Source organism: Hirundo rustica, chromosome 5, assembly GCF_015227805.2.
Source record: "Hirundo rustica isolate bHirRus1 chromosome 5, bHirRus1.pri.v3, whole genome shotgun sequence".
Lineage (NCBI taxonomy): Eukaryota > Metazoa > Chordata > Aves > Passeriformes > Hirundinidae > Hirundo > Hirundo rustica.
This window is the reverse complement of record NC_053454.1, coordinates 69,260,843-69,280,037: the sequence shown is the minus strand read 5'-3', so window position 1 is coordinate 69,280,037 and position 19,195 is coordinate 69,260,843. Positions and strand designations below refer to the sequence as shown.

Sequence of the window (19,195 nt, the reverse complement as noted above, 5' to 3'; positions counted from 1 at the left end):
TCAGAATAACCTCTCTTAGGTCTTTAAAGTCTGTACCCCCTCCTGCAGCTGGGCTTGGCCAGCAGCTCCCTGCTGAAAGCAGAAACTCCACTTGCTGCCTTTCTCATTAGCTGACCACTTCACTTTGTCCTCTGGAGCCTTCCTCAGCCTGAGAACACTAGGAAAGGAATAATTTCTCCTTCTTTCTTTGCCATGAAATTAAAATATGTCTAAGAGCGCAGCAGCTCCCAGCACTTCAGATATAGTTTCCCTTCCCTGTGCAGCCATGATTTAATATTACATACATTTGATATTATGTTCAGCTCAAATATATTTGTCATTCACCCTGATTCAACTACTTCAGCTACTAAGCAACAAACCTGGTTCCCTGAAATTCCACCTGAACTCAATGCCAGTTTGCATGATAATTGTCTAAATCAGAACCTTGTTTTCCTGAGTAATGAAAATAAAACAAACAAACAAACAAAAAAACCAACAAAAAAACACCCCACACTGGTATCCTCATTTCAGTCAGCATTCCCTGTCAGTCAACCAGAGACGTCTACTGTCCAGGAATTCCACTCTGGAATCCATTTTTAAACAATCTCTTCATACTACATAAAGACTCTGCAATGGTTATTCCAGTGAGCAGAACCTGTCAGGAGCCATACAGTCTGTAGACATCAGTTTGTACATATCAGTTGAGAGATCTCAAAGATATTTCTCTATAAAAATAAAATTATAATAATAATATTTAAAAATATAATTTTATATTAATATTTTATATAGTTATATAATTAATACAATACTAATAAAAATAGTCATCACAGTGTGTGTACTGCCCTGCAAAATCACTAGTTCAGGTCCCGGAAGTGAAACAGCAACCACAGCACTGGTTTGCATCTATTTTGGGGAGCAAGGAGGAAAACTCCTCACTGAGGGGAGGAATTCATGCTGGCGACACCTGAGCAAAGCTGAAGAATCCCTGCACCATGTTAGAGTGGACATGCACTGTCTTTCCTTTTGATTTCAGCTCTCTAAAGCACACCTTGAACACAACAGCTGGGTTTTGTGAGGTTATAGAACCAATGAGCTGCTAAACATGGAAACACTCCTTCTTAATTACTCATCTTTCATTAGATAGAGCAAGTGAAGCTACTACACGTCTGCTGGGAGCAAGGATTCACTTTCGTAATGAAAACATATAGCCTATTTCCTTCTCATTTCCATGAGGATCTTCTAAAGTGTTAATCCAAGGAAAAAAAAAAAAAATTAAAATCGTTTCCTTGACTAAAAGCAAAAGGCAAACCAAATAATTCCAAGATGTGAGAACTTACCAAATCATACTTCTCCCTAAGCTCCCTCTCTCTTCCCAGTGCCAGAAATTTTTTGGTTATGGGGAAGAAAATGTATTGTTCATACTGGTATACTTGTAACTTTTTTCACTGCAGAAGAACAGCTAAGAGCAGAGAAAATAAATAGCATCTAAAAATGAAAGTAGAACACATGTCTGAACGTCAATATACCAACTTGTGTCCAGTTTCCCAGAAATTAATAGCTCTTGATCTCAAGATCCCTTCAAAAAACCTCAAATATCCAGGATTGCAGCAATTGCTGCAATCTAAAACTTCATTAAAACTTCTCTTGCCTTTCAGATCTTGAGCACTAGAAGCAGTTGCAAGATAATGATCATAGCAAAGGCTAGAACTAAGTTCATTACATATTTCCAAGACAAATTCAGTTCTCACTGCCAGCGAATTTGAATTAAGATATATGACCTCATGAAGCAGATAATCTAGTGAAGAATTTGAATACAGAGAAAGAGGGGAAGAAAATGAGCATATTAGAAATATGACAGTGAACTATACAGTCATAAAAGCACTTCAAATTGTACCATCACTTGTTTCTACCACACTTAGAGCTGGTTGCTTTAGCTGATCAAATATAAAGATGCTCTAAGTCAGTGGCCCCCAAAGTGGGGTGTATGCACCCCATGGACTGTGCAAGACAATCCACCGCTGTGCAGAAAAAAAATTTGTACTCTCAATTAATAAAATAAAGGCTTTATTTAAATAGGATTGTTTCTTCTTTATCTTATCTTTTCCCCTTACTATTTTTGTGCACGTTTTATGGTGTCTGTAATAACACAGTAGTGGATATGTATACTTTATAATATTTTTTTCCTTTTGTAGACATGCAGTCAAAAACATTTGGGGAGCTGCTCTAAATGGTTCATCCACCCAAGAGTGACAATCTGTAAAGTATTTACACTATTCTCAAACATCCAGAACAACCACAATTTTCTATTCCATCTCCAAGCCATTCCAAACAGCAAACAATTCAATATTAGTACCATTTAAACACATCTAGCTACAGCACAACCAAATCCTAGCTCAGTCTTGCATGTTCAGTCTTCTCATTGTTTCTTTATAACCTCTGAACGGAGATAATCAATTTTCAAGTACTTGAGGAAAATGAAGCTTTCTGTTTTAGTCTTCAAACTGGCTAGATTATGGCAGTGGCTTTCTGTGGATATTGAACAAAAAGGGGGATATTTCTAAAGCTTGTACTCAACCATCACCACTCAGCCATGGCAGAGCAAGTTTCTTAAAATCTTAGATTTCAGCCTGTCTTTAGCTGAAGCAAATCCCCTACTGTTTCACCCTTTAAAAAATAAAATAGCTTTTATCAATACGCATAGAGAACTTCAAGATTCTGAAAATATTACCTCTAAAGCAGTTATTTTCTGCTCAGCTTTACTTCATCATTTATTATGCCTTGATTTTTAGTATTTTTAGAGCCATACCAATAAGCAGACAACAGAGGTTGGCTTTTGTCAACGAAACAAAGTACCCCAGAGCTGAGATTCAATATTTGGTATTGCTTAAAAGGGAAATGTATACACAGTAACACTCCAAAATACCACCCCACAGTGTTCTAAACCTATACCAGCCCCTTGATTGAGGGATCCTGTTGAGGTTTGGGTGGTTTTGGGGAGGTTGTTTGAGGTTTTTAAGCCTTGTGTAAGGACAGGGAGCCTCTGCAGTGCACGAGCACAATGCCCTGGCCGTGCCACACACAGCTGACCCAGCCTCCTCAGCAGGGAAAGCTCTGGCCCAGATGTCACCTGATTAGCCCAGATTCCCTATTGCCACATTCTAACCAGTCTTCATTGCCCATGAGTACCAACACACCACAAAAGAGCTCAAGCTTTTGTCTACAATGGGTCAGCACAGCTGCCCAGGGGTTCCAGGGAATCTCCCATACCTTGTCCCAAGCCCAGTCCACAGCCACATGCTCCCTGACCCACCACCAACTTCACTCAGCTCTGCCAGAGCCACCTGATCCTGGCTGCAGCTCACTTCCCACCAGGCCTTTCCTTCTCTCCCTGCTTTCGAAGCCCTGCCCTCACCCACCACACTGACCCAGGTGTGCCATTAACCCTGCTAGGGCAGCTCCCTCCACACACTCCCATTAGACCAAGGGCTGGCCCAAAGACTTTGGGTGCTTCTTGAAGTAAAGTCGTTTCAAGTTAAGTTTTTAAAAAGCCCCCAACAGAAGAATTCAGTAGACCAATGTTCTAAGCTCCCTCCAGCCTGATGCTGAAACTTCCAGGGATGGGGCATCCACAGCTTCTCTGAGCAACTTGTTCCACGGTCTCATCATCTTCACCGTGATGAATTTCTTCCTAATTGCTAGTCTAAATCTACCCTCTTGCAGTTTAAAGCCATTTCCCCTTGTCCTGTCAAATACCCTTGTAAAAAACAAAACAAAACAAAAAATCTCCACATCACTTGCAGTTCCTTTAGGTACTAGCATGTCTCCCCAGAACCTTCTCTTCTCCAGGGTGAAGAGTTCCATCCCTCTTAGCCTGAATAGAGGGAAAAATAGAGGGAAAAACCCCCACCTTAACAAGGGCTTACAGGACAAGAGGAAATGGCCTCCAGTAGCTCAAGGAGAGGTTTAGATTAGGTATTTGGAAAAAGTTCTTCGCTGAAATGGTGATCAGGCATTTATCAGTCTGCTCAGGGAAGTGGTGGAATCACCATCCCCGGAAGTGCTCAAAAATATGTTTATGCAGCACTTGGGGACCTGTGGGTTAATGATGGATTGCAGCTCTCCTGGAGAGCTCCTTTGTTGCAGCAGCTCTCATGTTAGAGGGTAGAAATGAACCAAGACACAGACTTCTTGTTTATCACAGCATGAAAAGGGTCCTGGTTTATTCCTCTTTTCAGCTCAGCCATCCTGACTCCAGCCATTCACTGACCCTGGCTGCAGCAGCCCCTGCTGCAGGTTTCCCTTGCAGCCTCTGACTGCAGGTATTGGTTTGCAGACTCTGACTGCATCTTTTACCCAGCTAGACTGTGACTGCAGGTTCCAACAACAGGCTCTGACTGCACACCCAGACTGACCTCACAGCAGTGATTCTCTCTCCCCAGGACCCTTCTTCTTCACACTCCTCTCACTTCCTCTTCCTCAAGGTTCCTCCTCCTTCATGATTCCCTCTCACCAGCTAACCCACTCCCTTTTATCACATTTCTCTTTATTGGCTATAGCTGTGACTCATCAGGGACGAGGCTGTATTGGGTAATTAACACAGCTGTTACTTATCAGGTGTGAGGTCACCTGTATTCCCTTCTCCTACACTCCTTCTCCTGCCTTACTCTGCACCAGCTCAGCTTTTGGTATTAAAAAAGGAAAATATAAGTCAGTAAACTCTCCCCAGGCAGTGTGTCCTGTGCCACTCAAGTCTTCCTCTGTGGCTGCAAAGATCCTTCAATAACTTGTCGAGAGATGGTGTGGCTGTGTAAAGAGCTGTTCGTCCCTACATCTAATTTTAAATGGACACACATGCCACCTTCATTTCTTCCAGCTCAGCCTACCATTTGCCCTTTCATGTTCTCCTTTAAGCCACTGGGAATTCAAAGCTATTCCAAAGCATTAGTATAGCAATCTGCATATAAAAGGCTGTATGTCCTACAGAGGGTTCAGCTGCATTGAAAAGAACCCCAACCTCTTCCACTGAAGAAAAAATTAGAAGTTAATCCCACAACTAAGATTCAGTAAAGTTACTATATTTTTCACCTGATGTGAACAGTCTGTGGATTCATAAAGCCACCAGAAAATTGTCTAAGCTGCTGCACTAAGTCAGTCTGAGTACATTAAAAAAAAAAAAAAAATGGATCTGCTACAAGGGAACCAAGGCTTTAAACCTTGCTGCAGGCTTGGGTTCCTGGCAAAACCCAGTAATGAGTGGTGTAACACTGCTTGGGCCTGACGGTATCATATCACACTACTATTTAACAAAATTGAGATACAGGAATTATAACCACCAATGCTATATGTGCTGCATCACGGAAATAGGGTTTTTTTTTTCATAATATGCCTTACGCTGAACATGCAGAGTTAACCTCATAAAACTTATAAAAATGCTAAAAGTCATCCGAGTGTTTTTGATTTACCTTACTCAGTTTACATACTCTTCTTAAAATCACTCTGGCAGTTAGAAATATTTGTTATTTTAAGTTTAAAGTTGAGCTGCAAAGGGTCACAGGACTTGAGGAACATGACAATCAACTAAAATTTAAAAATCTTCAACATAACCATGAGTGCTGGTAGTACCAATCCTCTGGGATTATTTTCTAGAGGTGGTTTACCTACCACACATCTTGTCCTTCTCCAAGCCTCTAACTTTCCTGGGGTTATTTTTTGGGGGAATTATGTTTCTGGGATTGTGTTTCAGAGGTGGTTTCCCTTCCACATAGCTTTTTCATCTCTGATTTTCCAGTCTCCTTCCCCACCTCCCCCCTACCAAACTGCCATCAAACTCTCCTTTGACACCAGTCACTTTTCAGTTCTCCTAAGGATCACACTCCTTCATCACCTTCTTTCTTCTTCATGAGTTTGGACAGTCTGTAGAGGTTGTTTGCAGAGGAGAGTAGAGGCGCTGGGAAAGCAGCTCCAGCAGAGCTGCCTTTTGCCTCTCCCATTCCCCTCTGCAAAAGCAGCCGGCCAGTCCCCCCTCCCTGAGGGACACACTGCTGACAAGCCCGTGCCTTTCTGTTCTTCAAGGAAGAGCCTGGTAATCAATCGAAGTGTGGCTGAGAAAAGCACCACAACAAGTTAAAACCAATATTATGGATGATACCAAAGATTCAAGAACTCGCATCCTGGATATTTAGAAGTGCAGAGATTCATGACTTTTCTATAAAGATATATTGTGAAGAGACTGGGAGAGAAGATTTAATTTTAAAAATGGAAAAGATACCATAACAACTTAGGGAAATCAGTTAAAAAAAAGCAGAAACAGTACAACTAACAATTCTGTATTAATATCTCCTTAGAAATAAAAAGCGTGTCTGTTAATGTTAATCAATTTTCATTTTTCTTTTCTTTGAGAAAGACCTCGCATTGATTTCTAATTTGTAAGAAGGATTTTTCAATACAGGTTCAGCTCTGATTAAATTTTTCTAGGCCAAACAGCAGTAGTGAAATTAATAACAATGCTGCTTTACTTATAAACATAATTTAAAACATGCCTCTGATTATAGGCAGTTTCAGTGTGAGCACGTATTGGTAAATATGTGTAGCGGGCTGACCCCGCAGGGATGCCAGGCACCCACCAGAGCCACTCCATCACTCCTCTCTTCAACTGGACAGGGAGAGAAAGTATATGAAGGGTTCATGGTTTGAGACAAGGACTGGGAGACATCACACATCAAATACTGTCCCAGGCAAAACAGACTTGAATTGGGAATATTAATTGAATTTATTTATAACAAAATCAGAGCAGCATAAGGAAAAGTAAAACCTTAAAACCACCTTCCCACTACCCTTCCCTCTTTCCTTACTCTACCTCCTCCCCTGCAGCTGGGCAGAGAGAAGGAGGAGGGAGTTTAAGGTTGGTTCATCACGTTTCTGCTGCTGCCCGAGGAGAGGAATCCTTTCTATGCTCCAGAATGGGATTGAATGGATCAGCTCTCCCACGAGAGACAATTCTGCACTAACTTCTTCAGTGTGAGTCCATCCCATAGGCAACAGCTCTCCGCAAACTGCTGCAACATGAGTCACTCCTCCACAGAGCGCAGTCCTTCAGGCATGCATGGCCTTCTCTAGTGTGGATCCCTCACAGGGTCACAAGTCCTACAAGAAAACTGCTCTAGCAGTGGCTCCTCTCTTCAGGGGTCTGCAGGTCCTTGCCAGGAGCCTGCTCCAGCATGGGTCATCTTGGGTCTCCAGAGGCTGCAAGTGGATCTCTGTATCCCTGTGGATCTCCATGGGCTGCCTCATCATGGGCTGCACCACAGACTGCAGGGGAATCCCAGCTCTGGTGCCTGGAGCACCTCCTGTGCCTCCTTCTGCACTGACCTTGGTGTCTGCAGAGTTGTTCCTCTCACATCTTCTCATCCTGCTCTTCTCTGGCCACAATTACAGCAGCACAATAGCTTTTTTTAACCTTTCTTCTTAAATCTGTTATCATGGAGAAGTCACCACCATTTATAATTGGCCTTGCCTTGGCCAGTGGCACATCCATTTGGAGACACCTGGCACTGGCTCTGCTGGTCATGGAGAAAGCTTCCAGCAGCTTCTCACAGAATCCACACCTGTAGCCTCCCCTCTTCCACCCACCCCACTACCAAAACCTGGCCATACCAACCCAGTACAACATGTATTACAAAAAGTAAATGCTGGTATAATTACTACAAGTAGGAGGAGGGCATTTCTGAGAAGATTATGACAGGCAGCATTCAGTCCTGATTAAAAGTGTTTTCTTGCTTGTTATTAGCAAATGCCATAATTTCACCTTATTTTAGAATCCTGTATATTAAAAAAAAAAACAAACCAACAAAACACAACAAAACAAAAACAAACACAAAAACAAAAAAACACCAAACAAAAATAAAACAACAAAACAAAACAAAAACCCAAACAAACAAACAACAACAACAAAAAAACAACACCAAAACCCACTTCAGGCTTTTAGCATGGAGACATTGAAGCATATGGTAATCCCAGTCCCAAACACTAAAATGTGTCTGTCTGTGCCAACTCTTAATTACCAGCTCATTAACACTCAGGTGTCAATTGCTGATGGCAAAGGCAGTACTCAGTTGGCCTGGTTTCTGTCATGCACAATGTAATTAAATTGACCTCTGCAAAAGGAGCCCTGTAGTTGCCTGATACCACTTGGACACCCATTGCCGCGCTAATCACAATCGTGTAATTTAGTGAATCACAGAGTGTAATGAGGGAAAGACTCTGGAGAGTACCAAATTGTACTTGCATATGTAATAATGACTTTAAGGACAATTAGGGAAATGGTCGCTGCTCTGTTTTCTTCCAAGCTAATAATGAACTGCAGTAACTACTTGAGTTTCTATTGTTGATTTAAAACCATAGCTGCTATTTTCTGTTTTAAAATAATGGCTAGGAGTTACTAAAATGTTAAAAAAAAAAAAAAAAATTCTGCTGCTTTTGGTTGGGGTAGAGTTAATTTTCTTCATAGTAGCTGGTATAGGGCTGTGTTTCTGGATTTCTGCAGCGAGCAGTGTTGATAATTCAGAGATGCTTTTGTTATTGCTGAGCAATGCTTACAGAGATGGACATGTCACTTCCCTGGTGAGGGGCTCCAACTTTGGCACCAGCATCTGCGTGTGACTTCACCTCGAATATTGTGTCCAGTTTTAGGCATACAGCGTAAGAAATATAAAAAGCTTTTTCCTGGTTCTGGCTAGGACAGGGTTAATTTTCACAGCAGCCAGGAGGAGCCATGGCTAGGACCCTGAGTTTATTCTATACCACCCCACATCCTACACAGGGGGTGGGGAGGAGGAGGAGGAGGAGGGTCCCTTTCAGTCAGGCCAGTGGTGAAAGGAGCAGCGAGGGTAGTGCTGGGTTCTGAGTGGTGAAAAATCACACATGAATCATTCACCTCTCTTCCACACTCTGGTATCATCATTGTTTCTGTTGTGTTTGGTTTTATTTCATTGCTGTTTCCAGCGATTGTTCTTGCTTCAATCGATGATCTTCACCTTTTGTGTCTCCTTCTCTCCATCCCTCCACGGGAGAAGGGAAGGAGGATGGGGAGTTAGCGAGCAGGGCATGGTTGGGAGTGCTTCAGTGGGAATGCTGCACTGAGGAATACCACTGCTAAACCATCATAAGATATGAGAAAATGTCCAAAGCAGGGCTATGAAGATGGTGAAGAGTCTCGAGGGAAGCTATCTGAGGAGCAGCTGAAGTCACTGGTCTTACTCAGCCTGGAGGAGAGGAAGCTGAGGAGACTGCGGAAGAGGGGCCTGAATATTGTCTACAGCTTCCTGACAAGGGAAAGGGGAGGGGCAGGCACAGATATCTTCTCTCTGGTGACCTGTTAAAAGGCAGGACTGTTGAAACTCACCTCTGAGGCCGGGCATCCAGGTTCATTTTTAAAGGATCCCCTGGGATGGATTAAAGCAAAATGATGCTGAATAACTGAGCAATTAATTTTATTAGAAGAACAGCTTTAAAAGAGTAACTGGAGAAAAAAAAAAAAAAAAAAAGGATTGGAAAAGGGGTGTATAGCCATCCTGGGATGTACAGTCACCCTAAGAGAGGATATTGTAAAGGGAGAAGTGGGGAAAGAGAGGTAGAAGAAGAGCTAGAGGGATATCTCCACCCACAGCAATGTGTGGGTGATTGTTGTCTGGGGTTGTGACACAGTCCAGGTCTATTTGGGGTGGGGGTCTATGTACACATCAAAAATTGGGGTTCTATAACCCTGGGGTTTTTTTCACAGCAAACACCCCAATACCTACCCTGGAAGTAGTTCTGGGCATGCATCTTCTTGGGAGATTCTGGAAGTCTGGTGGCATTGAGGAGATGGGGGGTTGTGCGCGTGCCTGTGTATCCAGGTGTGCCTGCATAAAGCTTCTGAACAAAGTTCCTGAGTCAATTTCCCGAGTTTTGAGGCTGCACAGTGCTGGCTCATGGTGCAGGAGATTGATGTGTAAACACTGCTCCTCTTCAGGATATATTTCTTAATGACAGTGTCAAAACCAGCTTGTTTAAAGCAAAGTTTAACCATGAAGTCCAAGTGGTTTACTGCAAGGACACAAGGGAGTGGCATGAAACTGTCAAGGGAGGTTTAAGCTGTTTCTTCACCCAGAGGTCGTGGGGCCCTGGAAGAGATTCCCCCGGGCAGTGATCACAGCACCCAGCCTGACAAACTTCAAGAAGTGTTTGGAAAGTGCTCTCAGGTGCATGGTGTGATTCTTGGGGTGTCCTGTGCAGGTCCGGGAACTGGATTTAGATGATCCTTGTATGTCACTCCCAACTCAGGATATTCTGTGATTCTATGATTTGATTTATTTGTATGAACACAATTACTCAGTTTAGCCAAGATTTAAATAATGAGGCTTTCTCTGGACAGTATAGAGCTTCTGAACTCTTCAGAGAACTCTCTGCCTTAGGACTTCAGAAGGTGAGGCTTTTAAAACTGAGTTTATTGTATTGAAGTTTTTTCATCAACATTTGAAGTCTATGTAATCTTGACCTGCCTCTTGACCAGGTAAGCAGCATCACCAGTCATTTCAGTGCTGCTTCAATTTCAGCTTTCCCTGATACAATTTTCTCTTTCCCTGTATTATTAAGCAGCTCGCTGCCATGTCCTAATGGGGTCACCTAATGTTGATGTCTAAACTTGAATGGGATCAGTCTAGGCTACAACATGCAACAATTCAAACTTGCAAAGTTCCAAAAGGTCAGACACACCTAAACTTGAGTATTTTGTCTTCTTTAGTTCTGAAGGCTAAGAGTCCCCAGAACAATCTCTGTTCTTACACAAGTAGTGAAATTCCAGAATTGATATTTCGGTGAAGAAAAGCTCAAACTTTCAAACTTTTTTCATCCCTGTTTATCCTCTGTCACCAGGCCATCTTTCCTACACATCTTTTACGAAGTACAACTGAATTTCAGTAGACCACATAGACTGCGTTCCCACTTCTCATTGTTGGGTATTTTCCCTTGTGGTCCTTTTTTTGGTCGTCTAAATCCTGCTACTGACTTTAGTAATTAGACTGTTACAAGCAGGTATCCTGTGTGCTGTTTTTTTCACAAATATTGATGAACAAAAATCTGATGTCCACACCCAAGTATGGGTAAGAAAGGATATTTTGTCTTTGTACTGATTCATTGCATGCATCTCATTAATCAGCAAACCACACAATATCATTAATCAGCAAATCACATAATATGAAGCAGATTTTTTATGATACATATGAGTAACCTTTTTATATATACTACAGAATGCCAAATGTATTTTTATGGGCAAATTGGATGGTGTTAATTTGTAACACATGCTGGAATGTAAAAATTCAAGACTCTGCTGCAAGTATTTTGCATATAATAAAAATCTGCATCTTAATTCTTTCTTTTTCACTGATATGAGTGGGATATCTGAGCCCTGGGCTTGTGTATGATTGATTCGGTTGTCACAGTGGATGGCTAAAAAGCCACCACCAAAGAGTGCAAGCCATCGGATGAAGAGTTACTGAACTGGGAGAAGAACAAAGGGAAAGCAAAAAACTTTAGTTATCAGAGAGTGAAGTAAATAGATTTGCTGACAACTTTATGCAAAACACGTAGAAGGAACAAAATAATTCTAGAGATGTTACAAAATCTAAAGAATAGATGAAAGCATTTTGTGTGATGAGGTGTTTATTAAAGATTGCGAATTCTGGAGAACTGATCCGTCTAACAAAGTGAAAGCAATGCTGTGCAGAGATTAGGAACAAAAGGGAAGGAAGGAAGGATCCTTCTTGAAGAGCGGCAGGCCATCAAGGAAAGATACTTCCCAGTGAAATGCTAACAGATGTAACAGATGAGGCTCTATCAGTTGAAAGCTACACGACCTACAAACAAGCGGGATTCAACATTGTTTCATGCATAAGGTCCTACCTGCAAAACAGTGCTCAGCATGGATTGCATAAATATGCAGCTAAGGGAGACAGAAAAATTCACGGTACCCTCCCAGCAGACATCTGTAAATGTGTCTTATGTTTGTTGAACAAAGAAAGCTTAATGTTGAAATAAAAATGATGGAAATTCTGCAGTCTGTAACTGTGGAAGAAAGGAAGTCATGCTAATGTAGTAACTTGCTTTTGAGAAACATTGACTATTCCCAACACCCTTTGACCTGTGATTGCTCAGATTTTTTTTTTTTTAAATCATTGTTTGGAGACAATGTCCTGGTTCCAGCCAGGACAGGGTTAATTTTTGCAGTATCCAGGTGTGGGACATGGCCAGAACCCAGAGGGTGTTCTGTGCCACATGGCGTCATTTTCTGGGAGCAGGGGAAGAGCCCCCTTACAGTTTGGGGTAGAGGGCTGTGTTTGGGTACTGTCAGGCTCTACGTGGTACCGTGGTGAGCATTTGCATACCTCCCACCCCTGCACCCTTTTGTTATCGATGTTGTTGCTGTTACTGTTTATTTCCTTCTTTCATTGCTGTTTCCAGTAACTTGCTCTTATCTCAACCCATGATCTTTTCCTTTCCTGCCTCCAGTTCTCCTATCCATCCTGCTGCAGGGGGAGAGTGAAAGGGAGGGCCAGGTGAGAGGGAGAGGGAGTGAGCAGTGCATGGTTTGGAGTGGTTTCAGTGGGAACACTAAATTGGGGAATACTACCCTTAAACCGTGACAGCCATGAAACACTTTTAGATAAAAATTACTTTCAACTGTTGATTTCTTCTTTGGGGTGTGAGTTGTGAAGGATCCACTCTTCAGCCTGAGCACAGACCAAGGGACAGTTCCATAGGAATGGCCTGCTCCCCAGTTCGTTCAAAGAAAAGTATCCAAAGGGAGGCTCCATGCTTAAGTCCCAGCAAAGCGAGCTCGCTGTGCAAAGAAGTGTATGGTGTATTCCCCAAACAGGAGAGTTAGCTGCAACCTTCTGAAACTCCAAACTTCCGCTTATTGTTGTAGCTATGGTACGACACAAGCACACACAAACAAACCTAATAAAAATGCCTGACGTTTAAAAGTGTTTTCCATTCAGTTTTTGAGAGGCAATACACTATACTGATGCAGACAGAAGTACCAAGATATATGCACAGAATTTGGCCCATATTCCTCAAACAACATTGTTAGTTACTCATTCACTACCTGTACTGTCATACCACTCCATTCCTACTTTGTTTGGCCTTCCCTTAAGGAAGCGAGCCTTAATTTTTTTCTGGGTCTGTTTCTCTCCTCCAACATGGAATCCCACTCTTCCTGATCATGACAATTGCTGGTGACTGAACATAAAAATGGCAGTCAGGAATCAGCAGGCCATACATAGGGTGTAATTTTTTATGCTATTTTATCCTTGATTCTGACCATTCTGAGGACAATAAAAAGAAAGGACGGTACTGATATAATTCAAGGTGATAAGCAGATCATTCTGGCTTGAATGGGGTTCTTGTGATCTTCCATATTATTTAAGGGTTCAAAGCCTGCTGAGGTTTTGATCTTTTAAGAAAGACATTTTCTCCCAATTTAGCTCCTGTGTGTTGCAAAAGTACAGGGCGAATACAACAGGGTGTTAAAATACAAGATCAGTCCAGAGAGGTATTCTCACCAGCATCAAGACTGAACAGTGTCTGTTGCTCTCTTCTTTCTTCTTTGAAAGCCCTAAGGGAACGCAAATCCTGGGAATAGAATATGAGCAGAGAGAGATCTTTACTTCTAATAATATAGTCTGGAATCAGTGTAGTCTGGATGGCTGACAACAAATTGACAAGATTCTGGTATAATCAGCCTATCTCAAGAATGCAGAGTTACTAATTCAGATTTCTTTTTATTTTAGCTCATTTCTTCTTCCCTAGGTTGTGAGCTCTGTGCTACGGCTTTTAGAGGACAACACCATACCTCACATTTTAATTCAGTTTGAATTCACTGATTATTTATGCTTATTCATTCAACTATTAAATTGTAGTTCTACGTCGACATTTGGTATTTTGATTAATGTGTCAGTTTGCCCTCTTTACAATGGACCTGTCAGGGTAAGATGTTGACCTGTAGTAGGCTAAGAATCTATGTATATTCTCCTTGTTTTATTTAGATGAAACAGGAATTGAAGTAGGATTTCACCTGCATGCCAAGAACTGCACAAAATTCTTCAAATGATTTTTTTTTTCATATGTCTCTCATTATATTACTAGTTCAAGGTATTTTGTCAGGCCAATTTTAGTCTCTCAGAGGGTTGTGAAACTGGAGAAAGAGGGAGAGAGAGACCTGTCATAGGTCTGCAAGGTTCTTCCTTTGTAAGAGCAAGCCAAGACCAAGAAGTAAAAATAAAATAAAATAAAAATAATAAAGTAAAATAAAGTAAAATAAAATAAAATAAAATAAAATAAAATAAAATAAAATAAAATAAAATAAAATAAAATAAAATACCTTTAGTAACATTAGTGATATATGCACAGGAAACGTTCTTGTTTGATTGAAACAACTAGTGTTTTGCAATCTAAATACTCCAGTATTTCACAATAACCTGACATCAAGGAAATAAAAATATCAGAACAAAGCTGCACCTCAAAATGAAATATTCGTTTTCCACCACATTTTGAATCTCCCTTTTACAATGGAGGCATATCATGGCTGCTTTATTCCAGTCTCTAAGAAGAGATTAGGTCAACTTGTATTGGTAATGACACTCAAACTGCTGATCCTGCAGCAAGGCAAGAGAATTAGGAAAAATGACTGCCTGATATCAGGGTGCTTAGGGGAGGGGGGCTCCCCAGGGGTGGCAGAACAAGGTCTGTCCCACTCTCTCCAGCAGAGAGCAGGTGGAGGCAACCCCAGCTCTGGGCTTTGAGCACCTCCCTGGGGAAAGGACTGGGCCAAGGAAGGGCTGAAACACTGGCCCATGGTAGAGCTCAGCATCAGGCCTAGTGAGGAGAACCAGGGTGAGATGCATCCTGGGGAAGTCTGAGGCCATCAAAGTAGTCCATGGGAATCCGAGGGGTGGGCAAATCCACTTTTTCTGCCAGCAGTTCTGTAAGCCACATTCTTACTTTATGTCTTCTCTGCGTCTTTGCAGTTTATGATGCTGGTGTGCAGGCGCTTGTTCCGGGGAAGCGACTCAACTGGTATGGTAATTTTGTTGTCGTCAACAGGATGCTCAGGAAAGACCTTGCAGAAAATTTATTCAGTTATCCAGAACCTCTGAACTTTTCAATATTTGCTGAGCAAATACCAGGTAAGTCCCTCCCAGCAATGCATTCTCTTAGTGCAGGATTTTTAGACTGCCCTTGCCACAGTTATGTCCAAATGTTATCTGGCAAGACATTCATCTGCATGACCAGGATGTCAGGGGTGTTTTTTTCTTGATCCCTCCCTTTGGAAGAAGTGAAAGCTCTCTGTTATATGCCTGCTGCCACTCTATGTGTCACCTACAAATGCCTACTGAGCAAAACTTTTTGCACAGTACACTCGCTGGAAAGCAAGGAAATGAGCCTGTACTTACTGAGTGGTAACCCGTGGGAGGTGGCAAGTGTGCCTAGTTCCTGAAGCAAGAGATGTTTAAATGCTCTTACTGACTGCAACAGTAGAAAAGGACACAACCCTCCAACTTGCTTGAAATTCTTCTAAGCTGGTTGTGGATGCAGAAATTACGTGAGGTGGAAAGAACTGAACACAGATTTCTCACATCCTGAGAAAAGATTCCAGAAGTAATACCATCTGCCAGGAAATCTTAGGTATCTAGTCTTTAACATCTTAACAAACGTCTCAACAAAACAGGATCCTATTTTTAGGTGTTTGCAGAAAACCAGCAGACAAAGAAATGCTGATAGAGGCCCTTTTTATGCCCTATGATCATAGTATTTGCTCATAATCTTGGCTGCTGAGGACAAATGCTTCTTTAATATGATGGGATCTAAACCCAATTTCCTTTTCCCAACCCTCCCTAATCATCAAATCCAAAAGGATTTAGGCTCTGAGTGGAAAGATGAAGAGCTCTTCATTTTTCTCTTTGAAGCTGTCCCATTTTGAAAAGAATAATTATTATTCTTTTGACAGAGAGACCAAGGGCACCAAATTGCGTATTGCTCTCTAGACTGCTAGTTAGCTCATTAACCTAGGTGTGGGGAGAGCTCAGTATGGTAGCCCCCGTGTGATTTTACATTGTTTTATTGCATTATGACTGTTGTGGTGTTTTTTTCTCTTATTATTTTGATTTAGGAACTAGGATCTGTTCCCATCTCTGCAGTAAGAAGTTTCTCAGTTATGCCTCAGGAAAATAAGGATAGTGATGCAGGCATCTGTCATAAGAGTGGAGTATATTTTGGTTAATAATAAAGGATATAAAAGCACACAGAACAGCAGTCAATAAATTTATCTTTAAGTCCATCTTAAAACAATCTATCAATAAAAAATAACCATCTATAAAATTAATATTTTTTTCAATTCCCATATACTTTCCAGTGCTGACAGTTATATTTGGGATGAGAACATAAGATCTTTTGATTTTTCTCCCCTGAAGCTTTAGATCTGTGAACATTAGCATCATGTGCAGTAAAGTGGTAGATTTAAATCGGTGAATGAAGAATCAAACACCTAAAAAGTTTGCATGCAAATAGTGGTTTCCAGTTTACTCCAGATAGAAAGGAAACAGGAAAGCAATTTCCCCAGTCCAGTGAATCAGTGTGCAAACTTCAAATATTTTCTGTTACTGCATTTCATGTTCTTCCTCCTGAGCAATGGTAGGTCTGGAAATTATTTATATAAAAAAGAAAAACAGTAAGCTACTTGATTTTGCCTCAATCTTTTCCTAAATAAGGGGTACTTCTTAGATCAGATTTACAAAATTGAACAAAATTTTATTTCTTTAATAATAAAATAAATTAATTCCCTGTGTTAAGGCATCAACAACAGTAATCAAAGTACAAAATTAAACCCAGGAGCCTTAATCACAGTTTCTATATGATAACGGCTACTTGAACTCCATCTCTAAATATAAAGGAAAACTTAAGTTAGACTGGTAAGTCTATTAGTTAACTATTCATAATGACAGGAAGCCCTCAAAAATAGCTGACATAAATGGTCAAAAGCACAGGGAAGTATCATCCTTTAAAAAGTAGTACTTGAATCAGAATATATAATAATACATCTGAAAGGAAGTTTGTAAATTCTTAAATTTTCACAATAGGATGAGGAGTGTTGGGGAATGTTCCTGTCCCCAAGGAGGTGCTGGATGCCAGGACTGATCCCCTTCCCATCCTCTGGAAACAGGTTTAAGGAAAGTATGATACCTCACATATATACCTCAGCCATTTTATTTCAACTTAGCTGTGATCGATCTCATGTAAATGCGTGCCTGGAGTGCCAAGAAGCAGATTTATTTTTTGTTTGGGGGGTTTTGTTTGCTTGTTTGTTTAATTTTTAACAGATCGTTTCAAGCAGCTCAGTGAGGTTTAATGATATTATTACAAGGTATATTGCATTTTCCCCCTAGACTATATTAATTACCTATCTTTAACTTCCAGCACGCTGTCTCTCTTCTCTTTCTTTGTTGACAGCCAGAATATAAATCGAACAGAGCCTCTCTCAAAAACTGAATGGCTGTGAGCTCCAAGGGCATCATTTACCCTCATCTTCAGGGGGTTGAGCAGGAGAATGTTTGCTTGCATTCTTTTTTTTTTTTTTTTTTTTAATATAGCGTAAGCCACAACAAATATATTGCTCTCGTGGTGAAATCTTTCTCCTTTAGTGATATTTATGTTCCTGAACAAAACACTATCTAAGTATCAATTAATGTTTTCTGTGAGACTAGGAAGAGCAGAGAATGTTCTCTTTTTCTCTTCCTTCTCATTTTCCTCTTCACATAGGAACAGTGCCACGACACTGCTTTTCCATCTGCAATCCCATAGAGTTTCAGCCCAAGATTACTCTGATACCTGGTTAGAAAACCTGTAGTGATGGGGATGGAATTACTAGGCAATTTTGACACCAGGCTTCATTTAGGTCTTTTTTCCATATTATTCTCAACAAATGGGAATACCCTCCCTCCACTGACATGAACGTGCAAACCATTCAGAGGACAGCTTTTACACTCCAAGTATGTTAGACCAGCAGTGATGATAGATAGAAAACATCTTTCAGCCAGGTCTGAAAGGAGGTAATGTTCTTAGGTCTGTTTTTTACCTTACAGAGCAAAACCTTTTGAAACATCCATGAGATTGAGGTTTTCTTTGCTTGTTTTTTTCACATTTTCAATCAATGACTAGGGGAGTGTAAGAATACTCTGCTCCAATGAATTTTTAGTCGTCTGAACTTCTGCATAATAAAAATATGAATCACACTTTTCAGGACTGCATTTCTGTCTTTATCCTAACAGAAAACCTAAACATTTATATCACTTATCATCTTGTGTTATTTTGCTTTGAGATAAAATTATCAGAAATGTCTATTTTAGGCTGACACATAGCCTAACAGAAAACCTAAACATTTATATCACTTATCATCTTGTGTTATTTTGCTTTGAGATAAAATTATCAGAAATGTCTGTTTTAGGCTGACACATAGCCATGTCCAAACTTCCAAATTTCCAAACTGGATTGTGCAGCTTTTTTTAAAGCAAAACCAGCGAAGTTTCCCTTTTTCTGATGTCAAATAATTTTATTGCAGGTTGCTCTTGCTTAAAAACGCGTAACGAAAGAAACAGAAACTTCCATTTGCTCTCCTTTAGATCACTGCAACTTGGGCCACTGCCTTTAATGGAATTAGGCTCTGATGCACATAAAATACAGCTTGGTTTTGCAACGAATGTTTGTATCCAAGACTTCTAAATCTTAAGGTAGGTTTGGTTACATTCCCTTTATCATGTAGTGGTAAGGCTTTGTCATACTATACATTGCTCTCCAGGGTTAGTGCAAGTCAAAGATGAGTTACCCAAACTATGCTTCTAAGTTGAGCATCAGATGAACTTTAATCTTTGAAGTGCATGTATTTGACAGCATTCTCTTTCCTTAAATGTTTGACTTAGCTGTTTTTTCCATATTGTATGATATAGATGAGAATTTTGGTATATATTCACCTATTCGTCTAAGTCTCTCTTCCGCAGGGATGGTAAATATTATCTGAATCCTGTTTGCAATTTTTGATATCTTCTGCTTGCCTAAAGTGGTTACCATCCAGACGACACTTTAATCAGTGCTGACACAGTGAACAAGAAAGCTTTAGCACAGCATCTTT

At 40.8% G+C, this 19,195-nt stretch overlaps 1 protein-coding gene and 1 long non-coding RNA gene across 3 annotated transcripts in view; both read right to left on the bottom strand.

Moving 5' to 3' along the window:
* The window catches only part of LOC120752626 (uncharacterized), a 59,792-nt gene extending 55,325 nt beyond the window's left edge, over positions 1–4,467 (bottom strand). Inside the window, exon 1 of the long non-coding RNA XR_005700779.2 lies at positions 4,392–4,467. This is a non-coding gene — a long non-coding RNA (uncharacterized LOC120752626). The remainder of the gene's footprint in view (positions 1–4,391) is intronic.
* PCDH10 (protocadherin 10) overlaps positions 1–19,195 on the bottom strand; it is a 138,948-nt gene that overhangs the window by 81,457 nt on the left and 38,296 nt on the right. The window lies entirely within an intron of this gene.